Here is a 13,139-nt window from a genome sequence, read left to right on the forward strand (position 1 = left end):
TTCTTTTGTTATATTATCTCTTTAAATTCAAAAAATCAATTAGCATCCGCCTTTTCTGTTACAATTCTAATTTTTGAATCGAATTTGTACTGAACATATTACTTTCAAACGGTTTTCCACAGTCTTCAATGGTTCCAAATTTAATATGATATTCAAGAAATTTCAATCTGCTGAAGTCCAAACCATGTTGATTAATATAACCACTTTACGTTGAAAATTAAATTTTTTCTAGTGTAAAATACATATATCTTAGTGCATTCAATGATTTGTTGAAATTCAAATAGCAAGTCACAATTTAAACGAAAAAATTATATTTTTTTTGGCTTGTTTAAAGTCCAGTAAAACATTTCTACAGTTCGTTACCACGAACTGTTTGATAAAATCGAGTTGGAAAAACCTTATGTTAAAGGGAGAATGTTATTAAATTTTTTTTCTGTAGTTTTGTATACCTCCTAGAGATAAATATTTCCTAGCCATTTGCAACGTTACATTACAGTCAATTCAATGTAAATTACTAAATAGTGTATCTTTAGGCATTGTAAGTACTTTTTAAAGATGGGAATTTTTGTGTGGAACTTCTAATGTTTCTGCTTCAGATAAAAAGACATATTAATGTATGAATTTTATGGTATTGATTTTAAGGCTAATGCTAAACCCCGAAACTAATCTTGTTAGAATGTTCTAATAAGGTTTTTTTTTTTCTTTTTTATAACGAATCAGCTGTATCGCTAGCTCAATTATGCTATCGACCTTGCGGAATAATTCCCACTGAATTAAAATTTGTGTTCTATTTTCAATTGGGGAAGCATTTGCCAAGTAATGACCTAACTATGCTTTCGGTTATGCCAATAGACTATCAAACGAGGTGATGCAATACCGACATGCTGGAATTAATTCTGCTAGCTTTTGCAAGCCTTCACGTAGTTCTTATTCATTTTTTGCTGCTACTGAGAAAACGTTCTAGCGTCGCCTGTAGCTTTCAAGACAGCCTTTACGCTTTAACTAGAGCCAAGTTTATGTAAACATCGTTTTTTTTATTATGACATTAAAAGTAAAAAAAAGTGTGTGAAATAAAGTCTTGAATTCTTGACATTCGAGGAATTATTATAATTGTATGTTAATATTCAACGTATTTTTATTAGTCATATGCAGTCACCTTAATAATTTTGAATTTATCTTTTACTTTTTATAAAATTTAAATCGCACTACTCAAAATATGTACAGTATTTGATAAAATGCAAATGCCGCATTAAACTTTAGAAGGTATACGGTACTGGGGGGTAGTAAAACTCCAATTTGTAGCAATGTATGCTGTTGGATTTATTTATTCATCTATAGCAGTATTATCTAACCAAATGAATAATGCAACCTCACGTAACGTTTTCCTCGAATTAACTGTGAAAGTTCAGTTGGATATTGGTGAATGGGATCTGATTTGGATTGCAGAATAGTGTAAACTATAAAACAACACGTTACGATTTGATATCACAATGTTAATTTATCTTTGATACGTGGATTGTTCCAAAAAAAGTGTCCTATACAAGAGCCTGCAATATATACTTAATCCACCTTGGATATGAAAGATTACTCCTATAAAAGGATCCTATACATTAGGTTCCAGTGTGTACTTAATCCTTGGTATTTGGTAGTTTTTTCTGTAAATACTGGGCAGTGCCAGGGTACTTGATATGGCACTTGCTATTATGTTAATAAAGCTTTATAAATCTCTAAAGTAGGTAAGTATGACGGCACTAGACCCTCAAAATCTAAACTGGCGGTGCTGAACTCTCTTTTGTGTCCCTTCAGCCAGGAAGTGTAATGGGGGGTTGGGGGCGACCCGACCTGTGGTTTTACACACCTTTTCTTCTTATCTTTTCCCAGATTTCTCCAGGTACCCATTCAGAGCTGTGCCAACTTTGGCTGAGCTTAGAGAGTCACACAACTGACCCTATCCCAAACCAAATAACCAGCCTGGTCGTGAATCGAACCCTTACCTCTCAGACAAAGGATTCCCCAACCCAGCAGACCAACCATCTCTACACGGCTAGCCATCACTTTTACACCTCTAGGTGAGCATGTCGCACTTTTTTGGCTGTGAAAACCTCAATAGTCGCCAATCCTTGAGGAGTTTTAGACTATAATTGTGTATAATCATCATTTTGCTTTCTATGATACTTAGACCCTTCAAGCTTGTATCCAGAGGAGGGAGGCTCCAAGGTTTCTACCCTCGCCCTCCTCTAAAATTTGTTCCTGAGTCGTAAAAAATGCACATTAATAAAATTTGATACGTTTTGAAGACGTGTACCGTACCTTCTCCCAACCCCTCCCCCCATCCTAAACAAAAATCACTGACGGGACTTCATATATATAAAGGATTAATTGAAATGTGGTGCGTTTTTTCTTTTCGGTTCTTATAATCTAGTTTCACTATTAACCCACAGTTTAACCAACTTTGCGTTCGTAATTAACAGATACATATCCATCAATCAAGACTGTTTTTACTTAGCTATCCTGCTACTAGCACTAGTCAAATTGCATTCATTAGCAATATTTACGCGCAAGCAAGTAGAATAACTGATCGTCTATACTGCAGTTCTATTCTGGAGAGTCCCTAGTCCCTCGCGGGGGAATCAATTTTAAAACGAAAATCATATTTAGCTTACTTTTCATTAAACTACGATTCAAGACCAATTTTGAGCTTATAATTAATATTTTATCAAAAACAAAAAATAATTATAAGAATTTTTCCGACTGGCATTACTTACAAACCAGCTACTGTATGTTGATAAGTAAATAGTAATTAATTTTGGCGATTTCCTATAAACTAATGAGAGAATACTACATATTAATAAATAACATAAATATAACATAATCAAATTTTTGAAAAGCTTGCAGCAAAGAGAGGTGGACATCTCCCATCATTCTATGCGAAGCTTGGCCAATATTTATTGATAGGGTCTTTAGGCTAATGCGAACAAAAACATTACAATAAGGACTCGGTTTTAACATAGTAGATAGTTATGTAAGCTCGAATAGTAATTGGTTCACAGCGTGCCGCAGCGTCTCTTGCACCGCTAGCAACCCTACCGGATATTGCCGTTCGGCATTCAAATATTTGTTAAGACCCATCAAGTGCCCCTCCCCACGGTAATCTTTAGTAAAAGACGAAAGCTTAACTTGATATGAGAAGAGGCCAGAGCTATGAAAATAGCTAAGGTTGACTTGGGTATATAAAAATAAATCCTCGTGGTTTTTTTAAATAAGGTTTGAAAGCAATAAGAAATTCAATGTTCGATCAAGTAAATGAGGGCCAAAAAGTCATATGATGTGAAAACATTTTCAATGAACAGCAGTTCATGGGCAACTTTAATGACATACTACTAAAACTACATCCTAAGAAAATAACATAAATATTCAGTAATCAAGCCCAAAAATAATTGTAATGTAGCTGAATGGTCGATCAATTGCTGTAGCCAAAGGCCCCCCTAATAAAATATTCCAAGAAGCTTAGCGGTGGTGAAGGAATTCTTAGTCTGATATGTTGCCAATGCAATTGACTTGATGAAATGTGTGGTGACCTAGGGCATTTCACTTTTTAAGACTAGCCTTTGTGACTTAATTTAAATTTCAGCAATTTGATTCGATTCCTAATTCAATTTAAAAATCAGTATTTGATAATTAGGGAGTATTTTCAAAAACAAAATGCATCAGGAATTCAATCAGTTTAGGCAATTTAATTTAATTATGGCGACTGGTCATTAATATCCCATCATTTGCTTTAATACAAAACTAAGAAAAACAAAATGTCTTTATTTAAGAAATGTTCTGGAGAAAATTCCACTACCATTTTCTATAAATTATACGCTCAACTCTCTCCGTATTATTTCAAACATGTCAGCTTGTCAGGAAATTAATTTTTTAATAGGGCCCAGCATTCAAATTTACTTGGATTTAACATTATCAATTTGCATACTTTTTCCATTCAAAACACGAAATTGCAACATAGTGCGGGCTCAAACAAATAATCTTTTCAATATGTGGACAGAGGTCCGCACCAACGCAGTCCCCCTTTACCAAAAATTACACTGTCGAGTTAAAAGATGGTTGCATCTTTTGATTTTTCAAGGGGCAGAAGATCAATTACTTTATGCAGTAATAGTGTGTATGGATTTGAATCATTTTTTTTCAGATTTCTTGAGCAATACTTTGCCTTTTACTTTTTAGCCAAAATAAATTACGTGGCTATGCTCTAAGGATAATAAATCCAGAAATAGTTACTTTTTAAGACGAAACAAAAGAGGACTAAATGTAGCTGGGACTTGAATCGCTTTTACACCATCTAAGGGCTTAAGAAATAAATACGAGAATCATTTCCCTTCCAATTTCGTACAGGCCCATTGGCCCATCACAAAGTCTTTTCCCTCTGGAGGCAAAATAGACTTGTGTAAAATTTAGGACGGTTCTGGAGGAAGGCCTGGAAAAGAAAAAAGGGCCAGTCCTGACCACACTAATTCCTTGTGCCAAAATATGTTGTAGAATGTATTTCAGTGATTTCAGACCGAGGAACCATTAGTTTAGCAGTTAGAATACCATACTTCAGACTCTCAGAATGTATCAACGGTGATAAAACTTTGAGGTGGTAAATCACAGGGATTTTGTGTTATATTTGCATTTAGGCTCCAGGCTTCTCCTTCCTCACAGACCCGTTTCTTGGTCTCCCTTCACATGGACAATCGCCTGTTGATTCTCTTTTCCCTTCACACAGAGAATTGTCTCTTGAATCGTGTTCTCCCGCCAGACAGAGTATTGTGTCTAAAAACCAATAGAATACCCAAATGAAAGGATTTGCCCCTCACACTATTGCACCAAACCAAGAGTGCCTTCGAGCATCCCTTACCTGCTGAAAAGTAGCTTCCCTGTATGTAATCTGCAAAAGATAACAACAAACATCTAGCCAGCCACTTGTCAACTGAAGGGCTGTAGGCAACTAGGCGACTAACAACACTAATCACGTCTACTTCGCTATAAACATAGCTTATTTAGACACCCCTGGAAGTTGTGCCATATTTCACAATTACTGTCCCTTTTTACTATTTCCCCATAAGTTCACAATTTGTTTTATATTTTTGAAAATATTGGATTTTTGTTCATAAATGAACAGAAGATGAAAAAGAAAAGTGAATCAGGTAGGCTATGATAAAAGAACAGTTACTTCAGGTTGATTCAACATGTGATTCTGACGCAAATACTGATTTGCTGATGGATGATAATGAAGAATATGACACAAATTTGGAAGACCGAAAAAATAATTTTTAAAGAAATATAATTTTTAAAAGCACTTTTGGTGTTGTAAAGTTGGCTGGAAAAATGAGTGTAATTTTTTTTTTTGCAGAAGTAAGAGACTCAATGAAAGTAATTTACAAAACTAAATATCACAAGAAACTAGGTGATACTGACTAATTTAGATTTATAAGGACTGATAAAAAGGCATGTTACATTGATCAATCAGATTTAGTATTGGAACTTCCAGTTCTAGTGAAAATGCTTGTCAAATGGAACATCTGTGATTTGAAATTGATTTGTCAATATTTAATCTAATATCTTTCTTTTCCTTCATCAAGCACCAAACAACCATGCAACAGTCAAAATACGGATGTGACGATACGGTGGTCACGCAAGATCTCTTCATTTATCACCTAGCACAGGGAGTGAAAAGTAAATACCCGGATGACTTCAAAAACGTAATCCTACAGATGGAACGCTTCCACCTCCTGCTCAAGTAACTCAAGGCAGTTGGTAAGATAATGGAAAGCTCCGGAATCAAAGAGATTATAGTGCAGGCAAAGCTGCTGCTACCTGGTACATGTGAAAAGGTATTTCAAGGGAAATGCTACTACCAACATATCAATACCTACTGCATACTGTACGAGGTCTTGCTAGCCCTCTACTGGGAGTCCTTGGAAGAGTATTACTCTGAAGCAAAAGAAGACTTATCCCGTCTGGACCAGCTGGTGTAGTGCCATTGATTTGTTCAGGACTTCATTGGCAAACGGTGCTAACGCGATAATTGCACTTCAGAAGGCAAACAATACCTTAATCACTTTGGCTTCCTTAATGAATCTCCTCAAAACCCTTCAAAATGCGTCACCCACGTTTGCTTTCTGGCGGTAGTTCTTGGAAATACTTGAAATAGCGATCCAATTCAATCATGCTGAATAATAATGTGACTGGGAGCCTCATTTGACAGCAACTGCTACGATGTTGCCATACTTGGTGGTGGTTGACCATCCTCAGTATACAAGAAGTCTCGTACAGTACCTATATGACATGCGAAGTTTACCACAAAACTTTCCTGATATACACAGAAGGCTCATGAAAGGATACTTCGCAGTGGAGAGAACGCACACCAGGCTTACGGCCACCTGTTCCGATCAGATACTGGAATGTACAGTGAACAAGGATGCAAAGACGATGGCCAGAATAATAGGAGAACAAATGGATGAGAGACAGACTGAAGCTTGAATTCTTACCTTACCGATTTCCGCTGCCATCAGCAATGGTTTCCTGGAAGTAGTCAACGTATCCACAGAGATATTGAAATATCACAAGGACAATCAGTCGACGATGACGCGATTACAACTTTCACGAGATAGAGTTCGAGACATTTTCACTACATATGGCAATCCGTTCCGTAGAGTGGACTTAGACCTAATGGATATTGTGACTTCAGAACTTGTGGACGATGAGAAGATTGTTTCTGATATTACTTACGTAGCCACAAAAGGAAAAGAGGTGATTGAGGACTTTCTGTGCAACAGGAAAGACGATGTGAAAAAGGTTGTACTCCGATCTTTCCCTTCAGAGAGAAAAACTCAGAAAGGGAATGGTGTCGCTAAAACCGATCTCCTGAGCTCTGAAGTAACAGCCTTGAAGAGAATCATTACTGCTCAGTTGAGCTGCGGCGAAGAAAAGGAGAAAGCCGTTTCCTACGGCAAAGATCCTCACAAAAGAGATTCTTCCTTTCCCTCCATCCACTTTTGAACATCTTCCGCAACAATCAACCAAGACATCCTCTGGCTGAAAAATGAGGGCAGGGAACAAAGCTGGGCTGTTGAACTGGCTAAGAAACAAAGGAGGACTTTCAGCTTGGCCCGCCACTTTGAAATCCAAAGAAACATCATCAGCTACAGTACACATCATTGACCTAATGTCCAAGATAAGGTCATATCGGCCTGCCAGGCTTGAAACTGTCAAATCCTTCGCGGAAAGATTGCTTCTATCATTGCTGAATTATCTTCCAGTGAGTATTCCTGAAGTCCACATTGTCGCACATCGATACAACGGGCTGTTTAGGAGGCTCACGGACACCGGAGAGTTGATCTCCTTGAAATCAACATGCAGACTCCGACGAAGGAAAAGGAAAAACCTCCAGATTTCCGCTCTTAGCACAACTGAAGAATGGGATGCCGTACTTGCAAGCTCAGCGTCTAAAAGCCGGCTCATCGAAATTGTGTATGAAACCTGGGAGCAGATGAGTGATCAGCTTCCGAACGCACTCAACCTTTTTCTCTCAGGTGGGTTAAAGGAGAGATTCAAAGTGTCTCTGGTCAAACGTGGCTGCTGTCCAACTTTGCCAGAACACTGTTACTACGAGGAATGCTTGTCCTCCAGCCACGAAGAGGCTGACCAACGCCTTATAACACATGTCAAGTACGCTAGCCGTTACGCTTATCGTTGTGCATACCAATGACACAGACGTGGCAGTAGCCTGTGTTCATTTTTTTTTAAGAGCATCACGCTGAAGGACTGAGCGAACTTTTCTTGAAGTTTCCGACTTACATTATCCCAGTACAAGAGCCGGCGGATGGAGTCCACTTGTCCAAAGAGGAGCAGATTATTTTACCGTTCGTGCACTGTCTGCCAGGTTGTGACACAACGAACTTTTCTTCGGCGTCGAAAAAGCTTCTTTCTTAAACACCACGGTGTCTCCAACTTTTGCCTCAAAAATTGTGTCTGTGACGGATCAGATCAAGGATGCAGAAGGGAAGCTTTCAGTCGACACGTTTAGAGAATTTTACGACCTATCAAAATTCCTGGTCATTGTAAACAATACGGTAAACAGGCCGGATTCAATTCACTGGCCAGTGTAAGGGCTTACATTCGGTGCCAGAAACAAGATGTGAAAAGACCTCCACCTTCTGACGATATCTTCGAGCCATGCATATGAAGAGCCATATTCGCTACATGGATAATGTTGTCGTTAGTACAGGCTCGGCCGAGCATTCCAGATCCACTTCTCCTTGGATGGAAGATGGCTGAAGGAGGAGTAGATGCAGTCGTCTCAAATTGTAAAGAATCATCAAGCCTGGAATCTTACTGCAGATACAAAAGTGGAAGATGCAGGACAGACTGTAGCTGCTCAAAAATGAAAAGATGCTGCAGCTTATGCTCATGCAGCGGAACGAGGAGGGCATGCAAGGAATCTGACCTAGCCCCATCTGAATTCTCGGAAGATGAAAATGAGGAATTTTTGTGAAAATTTTATTTGATACCTTTTACTTTTAATTACAACAGGTCCCTAATCAGTTACTATTGCCCAATTTTACGGGCAGGCCGAGTAAGACAACTCCAATGCCCCAACTGAATCAATCTGTAAAGCAAAATTCTTTTATGTAGTAAATAGGTCAGTCGTATTACTGGCAAATCAGGTCCCAAAAAGGTAATTGCAGACGCCTTAGTACACCAGAAAACATATTCGTCCATCCTCAAAAAAAAAACTTTTAGTCAACATTTTTTAAAACTTATTTTTGTTTTTAAGTAAAAGTTAAAGATTTTAATGAGTTAGGAAGTTTGAAGTATTCCTACCCTTTGAAGAAAAAAAAAATATTATGTCCCTTTTCACGATACGGCTAGTGATCATTTCAGTGACATTACAAAAAAAAAAAATTGCAGACCTTTTAAAAATAAAAAATAGTTTATATGTTTTTAGCTCAAATTGTACGGAATTGAATGTACTTTCTTTTCGAATATAAAAAAAATGTGTTACCTTAAAGAGATTTCGAGTTTTTAGCCTTTCTTTGAGATATTTGTTGAATTTTACAGCACTTATTTTGAAACTGCAGTAAATAGAGAAAAAAACATTTTTTTTTTCAATTTAAAAATCCTATTCTTGTGGATCTAGATCTCTTCTTTCGATTGATATAACATTACGCCAGATTGCTCAACCCAATAAGTCGCAAAAAAATCCTGAATCGTCACACTTAGTTATAGGCTAAATTTGGCATTTTTGGCCTATATCTCAGAAACGCCCCAACGGCGAACATGCGCCCTACGATATTCGTTTTTAGCAAACTTCAGTATTATTATTATAATTTGTTATTTATCAAAAGGATATTCCTGTGCATGTCCAGCATGTAGGTCAGGCTGGTTCAATAATTTGTTTTGGTATAAAGAGCCTATACTGTCAATCGAAAGTTTCCAGCAAAGCGTATCAGGGTTTCAAACTTGTACACTTTTCGTGTGTTTTACATTGCACTCCATAAACTGGATTTTCATTCTTTTATGAAATGATGACAGAAAAAGTATTAAAGCAATAAAAAGCTGCAAATTAAATTATTTAAGTGCCAAAGATAGAACAGCTAGCTGGTATGATCTCTGCCTGAGCCGTAACCCAGGCGTCTTTCTGGTATTTTAAACCACTTACGAAGAAGTATAACAAGTATAAATAACACGGTAGATTCAACATCAAGTTTTATGGAAGGAAATTAAAAGCTGTTGGGCATAACCATTTTTCTTCGAAGTGGAAAAGTGAGTGTGCAACATACAATAAGGCGATGAGGAAATAACAATCCTTTTCTAAGTTTACTCTCAAACTGATAAAGTTCTGCAAAGACTTTAGGCCTATGCATCATTTGGACGGGACTCACTATCAAAATGACATAAAAGAGTACATTAGAAAATATAGGTTAGCCTAAAGTTGTAGTTTAGACACTTCTTACTAGCTCAGAAAGCAGCTGAGCTAGGCGAATGACACTTTCAGCGAATGAATCCAGGGCCAGAAATATTGGAGCCAATTTGAAAATGATAATGAAAAATGGGTAAATATTAAGCAGTTCATAAGATTGGACTACGAATAGTTCATAGGTGCTTCGGTGCCTAGTGCCATAGGTATACCACCTGGTATACCTTATCCTGAATCCAAATTTAACAGTCATTTGTACGATAATGGCCTTCCTACTACTCAACAGGATGAATTTATTGCCTGATGTTTTTAGTGTAGAAAATAATCTTTTTTTTTTACATAGGAAGAGAGTGTAAACAAATATGTTATTGTTTTACCTGTTTACTATTTAACTTACCTAGGCTTGCATGCTGTCAATTGTGTGTCAGTTGTATTTTAAACTTTATTGTTCTATAGAATGTTATGGAACTTGTGATTCTGCAATTTATTATTTAAATACTGATGGTTAGAGCACTTGATGGTTTGCACCAAGCACACCTGATAACGGATCCTATGATTTCCTGCACATTTGCTGCACTTGATTGGGCCGGCACAGTCGCGTACTAAGTGACCAAAACCTTGGCAGTTATGGCAATGTTTAGGCTTTTCGATGGGCATGTCAACTCGAAACAAACAGTACTCTATTTCTACACCGTGATTAATTGCGAGGTCCGAAGCTTCTTTTGATCTGAAATTCAACTGAATCACTCGAGAGTTTCCGAAATGTCTTGCACTTATAACACTATCGACAAGGTCTGGGATTTGAATAACGTCGAATTCAGTATCCATTTTAACGACGCCAAAATGTTCTGATTGAATGACTTTAGCGCAAATTTTCAGTGAACTAGGTATCGCTGCGACAGCTTCTACAGCGGACTCTTCATCTGACAAATGTGCGACTAGCCTATCCCTGCGAGCCGTAATGTGTTTTACCTTGTCCGCACACCCAAGCTTTTGAATAAATTCACGTTGTTTCGTAGGATTCTACACGTTTAATCCTTCGGGAATGTTCATCAATACTAGAGGGATAGTTTCGAGCTGACGAGTTGGTGCTGAGGGCCAGGCTACTCGGTTTGGAGTTTGGGATGTAGTCTCCTATTTTTCCACCAGAAAGTTCAACATTTTTACGCAATTATTATGGCGCGAAGGTACGATCGTGCTTGGGTCGCTAGAAATAGAAGGTACATCAGATGGGTCTACAATCACGAAAAGCGGCAACTCAATACCACGCTCTACCCGGCTACTGATCAACTCGAAAAAATCGCAATAAAAAGTAGCAACAGGATGTATGCCTTTGCGGTTATCAAGGACGTCCGGTTTGTGGAGTGCAATGTAAAACACATGAAAAGTGTACAAGTTTGAAACCCTGACACGCTTTGCTGGAAACTTTCGATTGACAGTATAGGCTCTTTATACCAAAACAAATTATTGAACCAGCCTGACCTACATGCTGGACATGCACAGGAATATCCTTTTGATAAATAACAAATTATAATAATAATACTGAAGTTCTGCCTTACTTCACTTACTTCTTACTTCTCATCTTACTTCTTACTTCTTACTTACTTCTCATCGCCTTATTGTATGTTGCACACTCACTTTTCCACTTCGAAGAAAAATGGTTGTGCCCAACAGCTTTTAATTTCCTTCTATAAAACTTGATGTTGAATCTACCGTGGTATTTATACTTGTTATACTTCTTCGTAAGTGGTTTAAAATACCAGAAAGACGCCTGGGCTACGTCTCAGGCAGAGATCATACCAGCTAGCTGTTCTATCTTTGGCCCTTAAATAATTTAATTTGCAGCTTTTTATTGCTTTAATACTTTTTCTGCCATCATTTCATAAAAGAATGAAAATCCGGTTTGTGGAGTGCAATGTAAAACACACGAAAAGTGTACAAGTTTGAAACCCTGATACGCTTTGCTGGAAACTTTCGATTGACAGTATAGGCTCTTTATACCAAAACAAAATTATTGAACCAGCCTGACCTACATGCTGGACTTGCACAGGAATATCCTTTTGATAAATAACAAATTATAATAATAATACTGAAGTTTATCAATAATATTCTTCAAAAACCGAAATTCTCCTGATTTCTTTTCGGCTACAATCAGAACTATCCCAACTCAATAAAGTCTGAGCGCCAGATTCTGTATCGTGCACCCACCCATGCCGGAAGGTACAAAAATGCTGAGGACGGATCCTAGGGTAGTTGACCATGCTAAAAATGAATATCGTAGGGCGCGTGTTCGCCGTTGGGGCGTTTCTGAGATATAGGCCAAAAATGCCAAATTTAGCCTATAACTAAGCGTGACGATTCAGGATTTTTTTGCGACTTATTGGGTTGAGAGATCTGGCGTAATGTTATATCAATCGAAAGAAAAGATCTAGATCCACAAGAATAGGATTTTTAAATTGAAAAAAAAAAATTTTTTTTTCTCTATTTACTGCAGTTTCAAAATAAGTGCTGTAAAATTCAACAAATATCTCAAAGAAAGGCTAAAAACTCGAAATTTCTTTAAGGTAACAAATTTTTTTCATATTCAAAAAGAAAGTACATTCAATTCCGTACAATTTGAGCTAAAAACATATAAACTATTTTTTATTTTTAAAAGGTCTCCAATTTTTTTTTGTAATGTCACTGAAATGATCACTAGCCGTATCGTGAAAAGGGACATTATATTTTTTTTTCTTCAAAGGGTAGGAATACTTCAAACTTCCTAACTCTTTAAAATTTTTAACTCTTACTTAAAAACAAAAATAGGTTTAAAAAAATGTTGACTAAAAGTTTTTTTTTTTAAGGATGGACGAATATGTTTTCTGGTGTACTAAGGCGTCTGCAATTACCTTTTTGGGACCTGATTTTCCAGTAATACGACTGACCTATTTACTACATAAAAGAATTCTGCTTTACAGATGGATTCAGTCGGGGCATTGAAGTTGTCTTACTCGGCCTGCCCGTAAAATTGGGCAATAGTAACTGATTAGGGACCTGTTGTAATTAAAAGTAAAAGGTATCAAATAAAATTTTCACAAATATTCCTCATTTTCATCTTCCGAGAATTCAGATGGGGCAAGGTCAGATTCCCTGCATGCCCTCCTCATTCTGTGGCAGGAGCATAAGCTGCAGCATCCTT

The 13,139-nt window shown here is 37.3% G+C and overlaps 1 non-coding gene across 1 annotated transcript; it reads right to left on the reverse strand.

Moving 5' to 3' along the window:
* Positions 1-3,084: 3,084 nt before the first annotated feature.
* Positions 3,085-3,201, reverse strand: LOC136041128 (U5 spliceosomal RNA). The gene has a single exon (XR_010620965.1). It is a non-coding gene; the product is annotated as a U5 spliceosomal RNA (small nuclear RNA).
* Positions 3,202-13,139: the final 9,938 nt, after the last annotated feature.

This window comes from Artemia franciscana, chromosome 21, assembly GCF_032884065.1.
Source record: "Artemia franciscana chromosome 21, ASM3288406v1, whole genome shotgun sequence".
NCBI classification, from domain to species: Eukaryota; Metazoa; Arthropoda; class Branchiopoda; order Anostraca; family Artemiidae; genus Artemia; species Artemia franciscana.